Raw genomic sequence first — 15,717 nt, 5'->3', positions numbered from 1 at the left:
TGATTCATTTAGTAAGTGTCTTAATTCTGCTGAATGGATATATGTTACTGAGACATTTAGAGTCCTACTGAAGAAACAAGAGAACCACACAACGAACTAAATAAAAGGTGTATTATATGCCTTTTATGAACCAGTCAAGTCCTTTTTCTGCGATGTCTTGCTCTAGAAGTTGCTATAATAGGTTTGATCCAGCATCTTGTTGATACAACTGGACAACAGTCACCTAAACTCCAAACATTTACCTACCACTACCCATGTCTTTGTTTTCTATTTGCTTGTCTCTTACCTGTGCAGAGCTTCTCCAGTGCCATGGTGAAGGCCAGCAGAACTGCTCAGACTCATGCACATGCAGTCAGGAAGTTCAGGGGAGGTATTGCCAGCAGGGTCATCTTTAATCAATGGAGGCCAGGAACTTATTAATAAATATTTTTTCTTTTCACCTCTCAGGTGGATTTTCTGAGATGCGTTTCATAAGATTCATTATAAGGTCCTGGTGAGAACTAGCATCAGTTACCCATAGTGGTGGCCAATTCAATGAGGCATTTTTGAACTCATTCTCCCTCCTTCTCTGTCCTATTCTCTTAGGCTCTCAGTTATGCTTCTTGGGATTATTGCCCAAATAAACTACCAATACGCAAGCCTATATCTTAGCCTTATTTTGAAAGACTAATGTCTGACCAGGGGAGGGAGAAATCAATGTGATAATGAAGCCATAGCCTAAGAACAGTAATTGTAAAGAGAAGTGAAAAGATAGATTTGAGAGATAGAATCTATATAAGAATGGCAGTACTTAGTAATGAAACAATGAAGACTGACAATAGTCTGCTCAGATGGTCCAATAATGAGTTCTATCCTAGAAGAGGCCATAACTTTAGTGTGATGCCCAGTAGGCAGTTAGAGCTAAGATTCAGGAATCAAGTGAGAGTTGAAATCTTGAGGATGAATGAGTTCTTTTTTTTTTTACTTTGAGAAGTGAGTTCAGTGGCACGATCACAGCTTATGGCAGCCTTGACCTCCAGGACTCAAATGATCCTCCCACCACGGCCTCCCAAGTAGCTAGGACCACAGATGCGTGCCACCACTCTTGGCTAATTTTTTAAAAAATTTTCTAGAGATAAAGTCTCCCTGTGTTGCCCAGACTGGTCTTAAACTCCTTGGCTCAAGTCATCTTCCCATCTCAGCCTCCCAAGATGCTAGGATTACAGGTGTGAACCACTATGGCTGGCCATGAATGAGTTCTTGAGAAAGAAGACTTTATGAAGAGACGGCCAATGGGCTATAGACTGAATTTCAGACAATGGTCAGATTTCAGAAATCCAGAGGAAAAGGAAAGGACAGCTACTGAGCACTCAGGAAAATAGACAAGTTTAGAGCTATGTGTAATGGTGGATAAGTGGGAAGAACATACAGTGCCATTCCACCATCAGGTCAGAGACCAGACTAAAGAGGCTCAAGATGGAAATAGAGAATAGACAGTGAAGAGATGGAGACAGTAATGGAGATGGTTCACTGAGCAGATGAATGCAGAGGGAGATAGTTCACTCTTGACAAGTAACAAGCTTGTTAGGAATGAACTAAAGGAGAAAAGTTAGAAACGTGTAGATCCAAATGTAGTAATTTTTGTCAGGATTTTAAAAATGGAAAAAAAAACTAATGGAGAGAACTTTCACATAAAAAATCCCAATTTTAAAATTTTCAAATAAAATTTACTGAAATTAATCATTGGTTACACAGAAAATCTAATATTTATCTTACTTTTACACACTTATGCATTTTTTATACTTAAAAACACTTATTTTTAAAAAAGATGAACACTCAAAAGCACTTCCTCTAAGATGTTGGTCCACAGAACGGTATTATTGAAAAGTAGCTCTCTTCTAGAAAATATTGGAAGAATTCCACTTGAATAAATATTGCATAACTCAGTGCCTACTTTTACATACCCATATTTGTGTTAAGCTAATCCTAGTTTCTAAAAAAAGGTTGTTGTACTGTTGAAAAGCATTTCTGAAATACTGCCAACCCCATCTTGTGATTGAAGTTTTTTGGTATAAAACAGGTTGGGGGTGAGATGCCAAGCAGGTATTTAGAGAGAGAGTTTTGAATTTGATCTTTTTATATATGAATAAATCATGGTTTAGATCCCCCACCCCCAGGCTACAAACCCTTGATCTGAACTGGGAGTCCCCAGCCCCCTGCTGGTCCATGGCCTGTTAGGAGCTGGGCCACACAGCAGGAGGTGAGTGAGGGCGAGTGAGCATTATTGCCCGAGCTTGGCTCCTGTCAGATCAGCAGCGGCATTAGATTCTCATAAGAGTGTGAACCCTATTGTGAACTTTGCATATGAGGGATCTAAGTTGTACGCTCCTTAGGAGAATCTAATGCCTAATGATCTGATATGGAACAGTTTCATCCTGAAACAATCCCCCACTCCTCCTGTCATGGAAAAATTGTTTTCAATGAAACCGGTTCCTGGTGCCAAAAAGGTTGGGGACTTCTGCTTTAGAAAATCTGTTTCTGCAAAAATGTTTTCAATATGCAATCTGGTCATTTTCTACTTTTTCCTGGTCATTTTTAACCATCTACTTTAAATATAAATGTCATTTTATCATAGTGTGCTTAGATTTTAGCATCCATTATCCTTCCAGGGTGTGTTTATTATCTGTTGGACTTTCACTTTGGATTAAACAGTTACTATATGAGTGAAATTCGAGACAGTGACTAGCTGCCCAGAGAATGACTGAGCCTTATAAACTACATATTGTTTATTCAGTGCCTTGTTATAAACCTTTTGTTTATCCACATAATATAACTGTGACAATCAAACTATAATTTACAGAAGGTTTTTTCCTTGTTTTACATTCTCATGACTATCATATCTGGTTTCAATTGATATTAAGCAATGGATGAGTTCTCTGTTGCTTTTTAACTTTTGTATCAATGAGGAACTTGGATTTCTTGTGTATTAAGAACAAATACTACATAGGCACCAAGATGAGGAACAAGAAAAAATTAGGACAAATAAAGATTCACACCAAAAAGAAAATTAAAATAATATATGGAATATTTATCAATCTGCAAGTTGAGTAAGCAAAACTAAAAGATATAAAAGTTTAAAAACAACAGAGAACTCATCCATTGCTTGATATCTATCAATTGAAACCAGATATTATGATAGCCATGAGATCTTTTTTAAAAGGAGGGAGTAAAATGTTCTGCAATTCTATCAGAGAGAACCACTGTCGACATTTTTGTTTACATGATACTATAATTATTTGGAATGCCTAAATATAAATAATTTAAAACATGAATGGTATCATTTGGAAAGGTTAGCAAATAACCTTCCCAAACTTGCTTTTTTCATTAACATCTATTACATACGTATAATCCTACCCTAATGTTCTTCTATAATATGATTCATATTCTTAACTAACCCTTTAGGATATAGCACTATGTTATTTCTGTATTAGATAGAACTCTTATTTTCAAGTAACGAAACCCCCTTGAGCTTAACAAATATATTAGAAAAACACAGGAATATCTTGAATCAAAGGACAAAGATGGAGCTGAAAACATTCTCTTGACTTCTATGTATGCTTCTCTCTGTGTTTCTGATTCATTCCCTGCCTCTTAACCAACAGTTTTCCTCTGCTTTTTACTACATTGATGAAAACATGACCAAGACTGCTCCCAAGTATATATATGATAGGTCCAGTTATCCTGAGAAAAACAAAATCAATCCCAATCCTTTCTTAGCTCCCTTCCCCACTCACGATTCCAAATTTTCAGAATTATCGGATGTTCACCTTGGCAGAATCAACTGGGGCCAAGGGCTGATGTTTGACGAATATGGCTGCCGTGTGTTACCCTATGGCCATACAAGTGATCAGGAGAGGCTATTCAGAAGTAAAGGAGAGACTGGACAAACAACCTGTAAATACTATCACATTCTCATTACTTACACTCATTCTTATTTGGAGATATTTGTTGTAATAAATTGGCACAGTTAAACTAGTAAAAGGAAATTCTTTTTGATTCATTCATTAGTGAGGATAGTTTTTTCTAAGATTAAATTTGCTTTATCTGACAGTGGGCTGTAACTCCTTCCCGTGTTTTTGAACTATGGACCTACAAAAGAGATATCATCTGCCAAAAGCACTCTAGTTTGATTGAACTGGGAAATTATCTATTTTCAAAATCATAATAGAAAATTATATGATGGAAAAAGGTCTTAAAATTTGTTGACTGTTCTGAACTAAACTTACTTCTGTGTAACATCACCTTTCTCACATAATAAATTTTATGGTTATTATAGGAAAAGTAATTCTAGTGTTTAAGAAAAGGACATTAATTTTTACAGAGAAAATAATCATAACCAACTTAAAGTAAATCCGAATTTTCTGTGGATACTCATTATACAACTAGAAATGTTTCCATAGGAGAATAAAATCTTCCAGTCAAGCACATTAAAAACTTGTAAAGGGAAAGGAATTAATAGGATAGAAGGCCCAAGGCAAATCAGGTGTTACAGAATTTCATCGGTTTTCTGTTTTCTAGAAATGCCTACATTGTTACCTAAGACTGGAATCTCTACATTTTGTCAGTTCTCCTGTTCTCTACTGTAATAGTTACCTAAGGCTGCATAACAAATTTCCCCCAAATTTAGCAGCTTATATGACAACCGACATTTATTACACACAGTTTCTCATGGTCAGGAATCCAGAAGGGAGTTAGCTGGGTGGTTTTGGCTCAGGGTCTTTCATAAAGTTGCAGTTAAGCTGTCAGCTGTAGCTGCAGTCATCTGAAGGCTTCAAAGCTCACTCATTTGGGTGTTAAAAGGGAGGCTCATTTCTTTACAACATGGGCCTTTCTTTGGGGTTGCTCATGACACAGGAGCTGGGCTTCCCACAGAACAAATTATCTGAGAGAAGAGGGGGTGGAGCAGAAGATACACTGTCTTTTATGGCTTAGTCTTGGGAGTGACAAACCATCACTTTGGCCATTTTCTGTTGGTTGCACAGATCAACCCTAATATAATGTGGGAGGGATTATACAGGATGTGAATACTAAGAGGTGGGAATCATTGGAGGTCATCTTAGGGGTGGGCTCCCACATATACCATCATCAGATGTTAAAAATTGTTCTCCTAACTTGAGATATAGTTGTATCTTTAGAACTCTGATTCCCTTCTATTATTTCTCTTCTTGGTATTCAGAGTAATGTTACAAATCCACTCTAATTTTACAGTTTGAGCACAGAGCCTACTTTAAACAAAAACAGGCCAATTGAATATTTATCTGTATTCAGGCTATTGTTCATTCATTCATTCAACAATCACTTATTGAGCTCAGGGCAATGTGCTTTCTTTATTGTACTAACATGTCACCCCTGTGTTATACCCCCTTCTTTTATTTTATTTTATTTATTTACTTATTATTTTTTTAATTATTATACTTTTAAGTTCTAGGGCACATGTGCACAACATTCAGGTTTGTTACATAGGTATACATGTGCCATGTTGGTTCGCTGCATCCATCAACTTGTCATTTACATTACGTAATTCTCCTAGTGCTACCCCTCTCCTAGCCCTCCCCCCGCCGACAGGCCCCGGTGTGTGATGTTCCCCTTCATGTGTCCATGTGTTCTCATTGTTCAGCTCCCACCTATGAATGAGAACATGCGGTGTTTGGTTTTCTGTCCTTGTGATAGCTTAGAATGATGGTTTCCGACTGCATCCATGTCCCTGCAAAGGACATGAACTCATCCTCTTTTATGACTGCATAGTATTCCATGGTGTATATGTACCACATTTTCTTAATCCAGTCTATCATTGATGGACATTTGGGTTGGATCCAAGTCTTTGCTATTGTAAATAGTACTGCAATAAACATTCGTGTGCATGTGTCTTTATGGTAGCATGATTTATAATCCTTTGGGTATATCCCCAGTAATGGGATCACTGGGTCAAATGGTATTTCTGGTTCTAGATCCTTGAGGAATTCCCACGCTGTCTTCCACAATGGTTGAACTAATTTACACTCTCACCAACAGTGTAAAAGCATTCCTATTTTTCCACACCCTCTCCAGCATCTGTTGTTTCCTGACTTTTTAATGATCACCATTCTAACTGGCATGAGATGGTATCTCATTGTGGTTTTGATATGCATTTCTTTGATGACCAGGGATGATGAGCATTTTTCCATATGTTTGTTGGCTGCATAAATGTCTTATTTTGAGAAGTGTCTGTTCCTATCCTTTGCCCACTTTTTGATGGGGTTGTTTTTTCTTGTAAATTTGTTTCAGTTCTTTTTAGATTCTGGATATTAGCCCTTTGTCAGTTGAGTAGATTGCAAAAATTTTCTCCCATTCTGTAGGTTGCCTGTTCACTCTGATGATAGTTTCTTTTGCTGTGAAGAAGCTCTTTAGTTTAATTAGATCACATTTGTCAATTTTGACTTTTGTTGCTTTGGTCTTTTGGTGTTTTGGTCATGAAGTCTTTGCCTATGCCTATGTCCTGAATGGTATTGCCTAGGTTTTCTTCTAGGGACTTACGGTGTTAGGTCTTACATTTAGGTCTTTAATCCACCTTGAGTTAATTTTTGTATACAGTTTAAGGAAGGGATCTAGTTTCAGCTTTCTGCATATGGCTAGCCAGTTTCCCCAGCACCATTTATTAAATAGGGAATCCTTTCCCCATTGCTTGTTTTTGTCAGATTTGTCAAATATTAGTTGTAGATGTGTGGTGTTATTTCTGACACCTCTGTTCTGTTCCATTTGTCTATATATCTGTTTTGGTACCAGTACCATGCTGTTTTGGTTATTGTAGCCTTGTAGTATAGTTTGAAGTCAGGTAGCATGATGCCTTTAGCTTTGGTCTTTTGCTTAGGATTGTCTTGGCTATGTGGGCTCTTTTTTGGTTCCATATGAACTTTAAAGTAGTTTTTTTTCCAATTCCGTGAAGAAAGTCCATGGTAGCTTGATGGGGATAGCATTGGCTCTATAAATTACCTTGGGAAGTATGGCCATTTTCAGAATATTGATTCTTCCTATCCATGAGCATGGTATGTTCTTCCATTTGTTTGTGTCCTCTTTTATTTCATGAACCAGTGGTTTGTAGTTCTCCTTGAACAGGTCCTTCACATTCCCTTGTAAGTTGTATTCCTAGATATTTTACTCTCTTTGTAGTAATTGTTAATGGGAGTTCACGCATGATTTGGCTTCTGTCTATTTTTGGTGTATAGGAATGCTTGTGATTTTTGCACATTGATTTTGTATCCTGAGACTTTGCCGAAGTTGCCTATCAGCTTAAGAAGATTTTGGGCTGAGACAATGGGATTTTCTAAATATACAATCATGTCATCTGCAAACAGAGACAGTTTAACTTCCTCTTTTCCTAATTGAATACGCTTTATTTCTTTCTCTTGCCTGATTGCCCTAGCCAGAATTTCCAACACTATGTTGAACAGGAGTGGTGAGAGAGGGCATTCTTGTCTTGTGCCGGTTTTCAAAGGGAATGCTTCCAGTTTTTCCCCATTCAGTATGATATTGGCTGTGGGTTTGTCATAAATAACTCTTACTGTTTTGAGGTATGTTCCATCAATACCTAGTTTAGTGATAGTTTTTAGCATGAAGGGGTGTTGAACTTTGCCGAAGGCCTTTTCTGCATCTATTGAGTTAATCATGTGGTTTTTGTCATTGGTCCTGGTTATGTGATTGATTATGTTTATTGATTTGTGTATGTTGAACCAGCCTTGCATCCCAGGGATGAAGCTGACTTGATCATGGTGGATAAGCTTTTTGATGTTCTGCTGGATTTGGTTTGCCAGTATTTTATTGAGGATTTTCACATCAATGTTCATCAGGGATATTGGACTAAAATTCACTTTTTTTGCTGTGTCTCTACCAGGCTTTGGTATCAGAATGATGCTAGCCTCATAAAATGAGTAAGGGAGGATTCTCTTTTTTCTATTGTTTGGAATAGTTTCAGAAGGAATGGTACCAGCTCCTCTTTGTACCTCTGGTAGAATTCGGCTGACTCCATCTGGTCCTGACTTTTTTTGGTTGGTAGGCTATTAATTATTGCCTCAATCTCAAAGCCTGTTATTGGTCTATTCAGAGATTCAACTTCTTCCTGCTTTAGTCTTGGGAGGGTGTATATGTCCAGGAATTTATGCATTTCTTCCAGATTTTTTAGTTTATTTGCATAGAGATGTTATAGTATTCTCTGGTGGTAGTTTGTATTTATGTGGAATCGGTGATGATATCCCCTTTATCATTTTTTATTGTGTCTATTTGATTCTTCTCTCTTTTCTTCTTTATTAGTCTTGCTAGCAGCCAATTTTGTTGATCTTTTCAAAAAAACAGCTCCTGGACTCATTGATTTTTTGAAGGGTTTTTTTGTGTCTCTGTCTTCTTCAGTTCTGCTCTGATCTTAGTTATTTCTTGCCTTCTACTAACCTTTGAATTTGTTTGCTCTGGCTTCATTAGTTCTCTTAATTGTGATGTTAGGGTGTCGAATTTAGATCTTTCCTCCTTTCTCTTGTGGGCATTTAGTGCTATAAATTTGCCTCTACACACTGCTTTAAATGTGTCCCAGAGATTCTGGTACATTGTGTCTTTGTTCCCATTGGCTTCGAATAACATCTTTATTTCTGCCTCCATTTCATTATTTACCCAGTAGTCAATTCAGAAGCAAGTTGTTCAGTTTCCATGTAGTTGTGTGGTTTTGAGTGAGTGTATTAATCCTGAGTTGCAATTTGATTGCACTGTGGTCTGAGATACAGTTTGTTGTGATTTCTGTTCTTTTACATTTGCTGAGGAGTGTTTTACTTCCAGTTATGTGGTCAATTTTAGAATAAGTGCGATGTGGTGCTGAGAATAACGTATATTCTGTTGATTTGGGGTGGAGAGTTCTGTAGATGTCTATCAGATCCGCTTGATCCAGACATGAGTTGAAGTCCTAGATATACTTGTTAACCTTCTGTCTCATTGATCTAAGATTTTTAGTGGGGTGTTAAAGTCTCCCATTATTATTGTGTGGGTGTCTAAGTCTCTTTGTAAGTCTCTAAGGACTTGCTTTATGAATCTGGGTGCTTCTGTATTGGGTGCATATATATTTGGGATAGTTAGCTTTTCTTGCTGAATTGATACCTTTACCATTTTGTAGTGGCCTTCTTTACTCTTTTGATCTTTGTTGGTTTAAAGTCTGTTTTATCAGAGACTAGGATTGCAACCACTGCTTTTCTTTGCTTTCCATTTGCTTGGTAGATCTTCCTCCATCCCTTTATTTTCAGCGTATGTGCATCTTTTCACGTGAGATGGGTCTCCTGAATACAGCAAACCGATGAGTCTTGACTCTTTATCCATTTTGCCAGTCTGTGTCTTTTAATTGGGGTGGTTATCCCATTTACATTTAAGTTTAATATTGTTATGTTTGAATTTGATCCTGTCATTATGATGTTAGCTGGTAATTTTCCCCTTTAATTGATGCAGTTTCTTCATAGTGTCAATGGTCTTTACAATTTGGCATGTTTTTGCAGTGGCTGGTACTGGTTGTTCCTTTCCATGTTTAGTACTTCCTTCAGGAGCTCTTGTAAGGCAGGCCTGGTGGTGACAAAATCTCTCAGCCTTTGCTTGTCTGTAAAGGATGTTATTTCTCCTTCACTTATGAAGCTTAGTTTGGCTGGATATGAGATTCTGGGTTGAAAATTCTTTTCTTTAAGAATGTTGAATATTGGCCCCCACTTTCTTCTGTCTTGTAGAGTTTCTCCTGAGAGATCCGCTATTAGTCTGATGGGCTTCCCTTCGTGAGTAACCTGACGTTTCTCTCTGACTGCCCTTAAAATTTTTTCTTCATTTCAACCTTGGTGAATCTGACAATTTTGTGTCTTGGGGTTACTGTTCTCAAAGAGTATCTTTGTGGTGTTCTCTGTATTCCTGAATTTGAATGTTGGCCTGCCTTGCTAGGTTAGGGAAGTGTTCCTAGATAATATCCTGAAAAGTGTTCTCTTTTTTTTTTTTTTCTTTTTTTTAGATGGAGTCTCTCTCTGTCACCAGGCTGGAGTGCAGTGGCATGATCCCGACTCACTGCAACCTCTGATTCCCCGGTTCAAGTGATTCTCCTGCCTCAGCCTCCCGAGTAGCTAGAATTACAAGCATATGCCACCACATCCAGCTAATTTTTGTATTTTTAGTAGAGCTGGGGTTTCACCATATTGGCCAGGATGGTCTCAATCTCCTGACCTCATGATCTGCCCACCTCGGCCTCCCAAAGTGCTGGGATTACAGGCATGAGCCACAGCGCCTGGTCCTGAAGAGTGTTTTGTAACTTGGTTCCATTCTCCCCATCACTTTCCGGTACACCAATCAAACATATATTTGGTCTTTCCACATAGTCGCATATTTCTTGGAGGCTTTGTTCATTTCTTTTTGCTCTTTTTTCTCTAATCTTGTTTCTCACTTTATTTCATTAATTTGATGGTCAGTCACTGATATCCTTTCTTCCACTTGACTGAATTGGCTATTGAAGCTTGCGCATTTGTCATGAAGTTCTCGTGCTGTGGTTTTCAGCTCCATCAGGTCATTTAAGGTCTTCTCTACACTGTTTATTCTAGTTAGCAATTCATCTAACCTTCTATCAAGGTTTTTAGCTTCCTTGAGATAGGTTAGAATGTGCTCCTTTAGCTCAGAGAAGTTTGTTATTACCAACCTTCTGAAGCCTACTTCTGTCAGCTCGTCAAAGTCATTCTCCACCCAGCTTTGTTCTGTTGCTGGCGAGGAGTTGCAATCCTTTGCAGAAGAGGCACTCTGGTTTTTGGAATTTTCCACTTTTCTGCTTTGGTTTCTCCCCATTTTTGTGGTTTTATCTACCTTTGGTCTTTGATGTTGGTGACCTACAGATGGTGTTTTGGTGTGGATGTCCTTTTTGTTGATGTTGATGCTATTCCTTTCTGTTTGTTAGTTTTCCTTCTAACAATAAGGCCCCTCAGCTGCAGGTCTGTTGGAGTTTGCTAGAGGTTCACTCCAGACCCTGTTTGCCTGGGTATCACCAGTGGAGGCTGCAGAACAGCAAATATTGCTGCCTGATCCTTCCTCTGGAAGCTTCATCTCAGAGGGGCACCCGCCTGTTTGAGGTGTCTGTCGGCCCCTACTGGGGGGTGTGTTCCAATCAGGCTACACAGGGTTCAGGGACCTGTTTGAGGAGGCAATCTGTCCATTCTCAGAGCTCGAATGCCATGCTGGGAGAACCACTGCTCTCTTCAGAGCTGTCTGACAGGGACATTTAAGTCTGCAGAAGCTGTCTGCTGCCTTTTGTTCTGCTATGCCCTGCCCTCAGAGGTGGAATCTAGAGAGGCAGTAGTCCTTGCTGAGCTGCAATGGGTTCCGCCAAGTTCAAGCTTCCCAGCCACTTTGTTTACCCTGTGAGCTACTCAAGCCTCTGCAATGGTGGACGCCCCTCCCCTTGTCAAGCTGCAACATCCCACGTTGATCTCAGACTGCTGTGCTAGTAGTGAGCAAGGCTCCATGGGCATGGGACATCCTGAGCCAGGCACAGGAGGGTATCTCCTGGTCTGCCGCTTGCTGAGACCATGGGAAAACTGCAGTATTTGGTCAGAAATGTACTGTTTATCCAGTTACAGTCTGTCATGACTTCCCTTGGCTAGGAAAGGGAAATCCCCTGACCCCTTGTGCTTCCCAGGTGAGGCAACACCCTGCCCTGCTTCAGCTCGCCCTCTGTGGGCTGCACCCACTGTCCAACCAGTCCTAGTGAGATGAACCAGGTATCTCCATTGGAAATGCAGAAATCACCCATCTTCTGCGTCAGTCTTGCTGGGAGCTGCAGACTGGAGCTATTCCTAAGTGGCCATCTTGGAACCTGACTAGTATCCCCTTCTTTCTAAAAAAACAGGTTTATTGAAAGATAATTCCTGTATTATACAGTTCACACATTTAAAGTCTAAAGCCTCTCTTTTTAAACTTTATTTTTGAAGATAAATTGCCTGACAGTATCTAAAATTGGGAACTGTTCTTGTGAATCAAGATATTTGGCCACTCTATGCACTTCAATAACAAAGTCCAACCTTAAGATTCCATAGATATATGTTCTTCTATTAGGGCACACAGGAAGACACAGATGCCTTCTTTATTCTTCCTGTTATGACTCCATAGAACTCCAAAAACCTAGAGGGATATTGAATATGTAGCAAACAGGATCAAACAAGTAACTTCAGTGACATGCAGACCTATTTACTTTTAGATAAGTTCTCCAATCACATCCCTATCATTTTATCCCTAAGAACTTATAAACCAAGCCCCAGTAGTGACTATAAAAGGCCTGTTACCAAATTATCAATATACACCCAAGTGCTGCAGCTCCAAATAATCAGGTCACAAGGAAAGGAAATTATATTTTAACTATTGATATTCTAAAAAATTAAAAGATGCTTTCACATGCTCTTTAAAAACAATCATGACTGGGCACAGTGGCTCACACCTGTAATCCCAGCACTTTGGGAGGCCAAGGCAGGCGGATCATGAGGTCAGGAGATCGAGATCATCCTGGCTAACATGGTGAAACCCTATCTCATCACTATTAAAAAAAAATTACAAAAATTAGCCGGGCGTGGTGGTGGGCGCCTATAGTCCCAGCTACTTGGGAGGCTGAGGCAGAAAAATGGTGTGAACCCGGGAAGCAGCGCTTGCAGTGAGCCAATATCCTGCCACTGCACTCCAGCCTGCAGCCTGGCAACAGAGCAAGACTCCATCTCAAAAAAAATCATAAGCATAAAACAAAGCAGATGTTTATCTTAAGGGAAATGTGATATACATTCTTTTATTTCTCCCCTTTGGGATAATTTTTAATTGTTAAAAATTATATAACTAGTACATTTACATTACAAGAAATTAGAAAATACTAAAGTCAAAAGTACAAGAATTGTAAGAACTCCTGATACTATTATTCAGAGATATCCTGTGTATAAGTTCTGGGGTATATCCTTCCAAATACTTCTTTTGGTGTATACTTACATAAATTGTAGCTGGTGTATTGCAAGCTTAGCTTTAACAGTCTATAATTAAAAACTAGGCTTGTATGAATATTTGACACCCAGATTATTTCCAATTGTTGTGTAGTCTATCTATCCTGATCTCCAACAGGTATCTATCACCTTCTTTCTTCCCTGCCCTGGCTCCCCTGGGTCCATGTTTACTATTGTGGCTCCTGAAGGAACTTATCATCGCCATTGCTAATGGTGTCCTCTCCCTCTGTGAAGGTTCTTATGGTGCTTACAAGACTGACAAGTATCTTGTGGGCCTCAAAACAGCATTGCCATGTGCCATGACTCTCCTTTAGCTTCTTAGAGCTCAGTTCCCTATCAGCAATCCTGCAAACAAACACGAATGTTTATTCATAAGAACAAGTGACATTTTTAAGACCATGAGATCTTAAGCTAAATATATAAAATAAAACATTTATCTCAAAGAGACTAATACTTGTCACACAATAAGAACACTTAGCTTACCCATAAAGCCAGCCTCTTATGTGAACCTCTTTGTGCTAAAACACTCAAGTTTTAGGGGCTCACCATCTCCAGCATCTATTCAGATGAGAGATCAGCTTAATACTTACATCATTAAATGGCCTATGGAGGATTTTTCAGGTCAAACAAGCAACGGTCTACCCTAAAAGCAGATCCAATAACTGCAAAAGAAGCAACAGGAAAACCCAGTTCACTTCTTTGACAATTTTGTAGGTTCTTATCTTCTCCAGCCAGGTTTCAACTGGCCAAGTTTCAGTAAAGGTGCAAGTTCAAAGTTCTTGCTCCTGATTAGCTGTCTCAGCTATTAACTCTGGTTCCCCTGAGGAGGGTCTTTACTATAGGTTGGGAATAGCAAAGGGGGAATTTTCCATTTTAATGCTTCAGGCATATGTAGACTTTTAAGTTGTTGCAATGTGGATATATTTATATATTAGTGACATTGGAGGATCACGAGTTCAGGAGATCGAGACCATCTGGCTAACATGGTGAAACCTCATCTCTACCAAAAATACAAAAAAAAATTTGCCAGGCGTGGTCATGGGCACTTGTAGTCCCAGCTACTTGGGAGGCTGAGGCAGGAGAATGGCAGGAACCCGGGAGGTGGAGCTTGCAGTGAGCCGAGATTGTGCCATGGTGACATCTCCAGCCTGGGCGACAGATTGAGACTCCATCTCAAAAATAAAAATAAAAAATAAATAAATAATAAATAAAAATAAAAATCTGCCAGTGTCACCACCAACAAAACAAAAGTAGAAATCCAGCCCCAAACATGTTGAAGCATTCAGAGCAAAGCTCATGGTGTATCTCTTTTTAATGCACTGTTACAGAACTGGTTACCTCTTATAGGACTCTGTAAAAGTAAGATGCTGTTCTTGTTATTCTCAGAACTTATAAAACCCACGTCACTTAGGATTCTTATGGTTGCATATAACAGAAACCCAATTGAGAACACTTAAGACAAATGGAAAATTTATTATAAGACTATAAGTGTCAGTTACGGAAACCTGCTACTACAACTTATCCAGGCCTCTAGTATCTTAATGGATGGGAATAGTGCAGGTAACTGTATCAGTTAGCTAATGCTGCATTACAAACCACCCTTATAAAAACCACGATTTACTATTTTTCACAAGTCTATGGGTTGACTGGGCAGTTCTGCTTATCTGGACTAGGATTGGGTGATCTCAGGGGAGCATCTCCTTGTCTCTTTAGTCAGTTGGGTCAGCTCTCTCCTGGCTTTTTAGGATGATGTTGGCTGTGACACCATAGCTACGCTTCTTATCCTTCCAGCAAGCTAGCCAAGCATGTTCTTAGGGAGAAGATAAAAATTGTAAATATGCAAGGCTTCTTGTGATCAAGACTTGAAACTGGCACTCCGTCACTATTGCCAAGTCACAAGTCCGGCCCAGATCTAAGCATTGGGCCACTGGTTCCACCTCTTGTTGGGAAGACCTGAGTCATACTGTTAAGGGAGTGGCATACAGGAAGGGGAATAAAGAATTGGGGACAGTTATGCAATCTGTCTCCTGTAGTAACCCAGGGAAGGATTGCTTATTCTTTTACTGCAGACCAGCTTTCTCTTTTACCTGGTCCATGTAGTATGGTAGTAAATGGCCACTGCTACCAGCTTCCAAGTTTACTTTTTTTTGAGATGGAGTCACCCAGGCTGGAATGCAGTGGCATGACCCTGGCTCACTTCAACCTCTGCCTCCCAAGCTCAAGTGATCCTCCCATCTCAGCTTCCTGATTACCTGGGACTACAGGCTTGCACGACCACACCTGGCTAATTTTTTGTATTTTGGGTAGAGACGGGGTTTTGCCATGTTGCCCAAGCTGGTCTCGAACTCCTGAGCTCAAGAGATCCCCCTGCCTCAGCCTCCCAAAGTGCTGAGATTACAGGTGTGAGTCACTGCTCCCGGCCCACGTTTATATTTTTGCTGTTCAAGAAGATGGTCAGGCTAAAACTGAAACCTCTACCTACACCGTATAGCTTGGCAGAGATCTCAGTGGCTCATCTTGAGTCAGATGCCCACTCATCGTTCAGTAAACTATGGTCTAGAAGATAGGGTCATATGGATGTTTCTATTACAGCCGTACAGATGGAAGGAGAATAGAGGATAATTATCAGAGAAGGAAATAGCAACACAAATGTTATTCAAATATAATTACAGAACTTACA

This window comes from Papio anubis, chromosome 5 (assembly GCF_008728515.1).
Source record: "Papio anubis isolate 15944 chromosome 5, Panubis1.0, whole genome shotgun sequence".
In the NCBI taxonomy this organism is placed as follows: domain Eukaryota; kingdom Metazoa; phylum Chordata; class Mammalia; order Primates; family Cercopithecidae; genus Papio; species Papio anubis.
Note: the sequence above shows the minus strand (reverse complement) of the source record.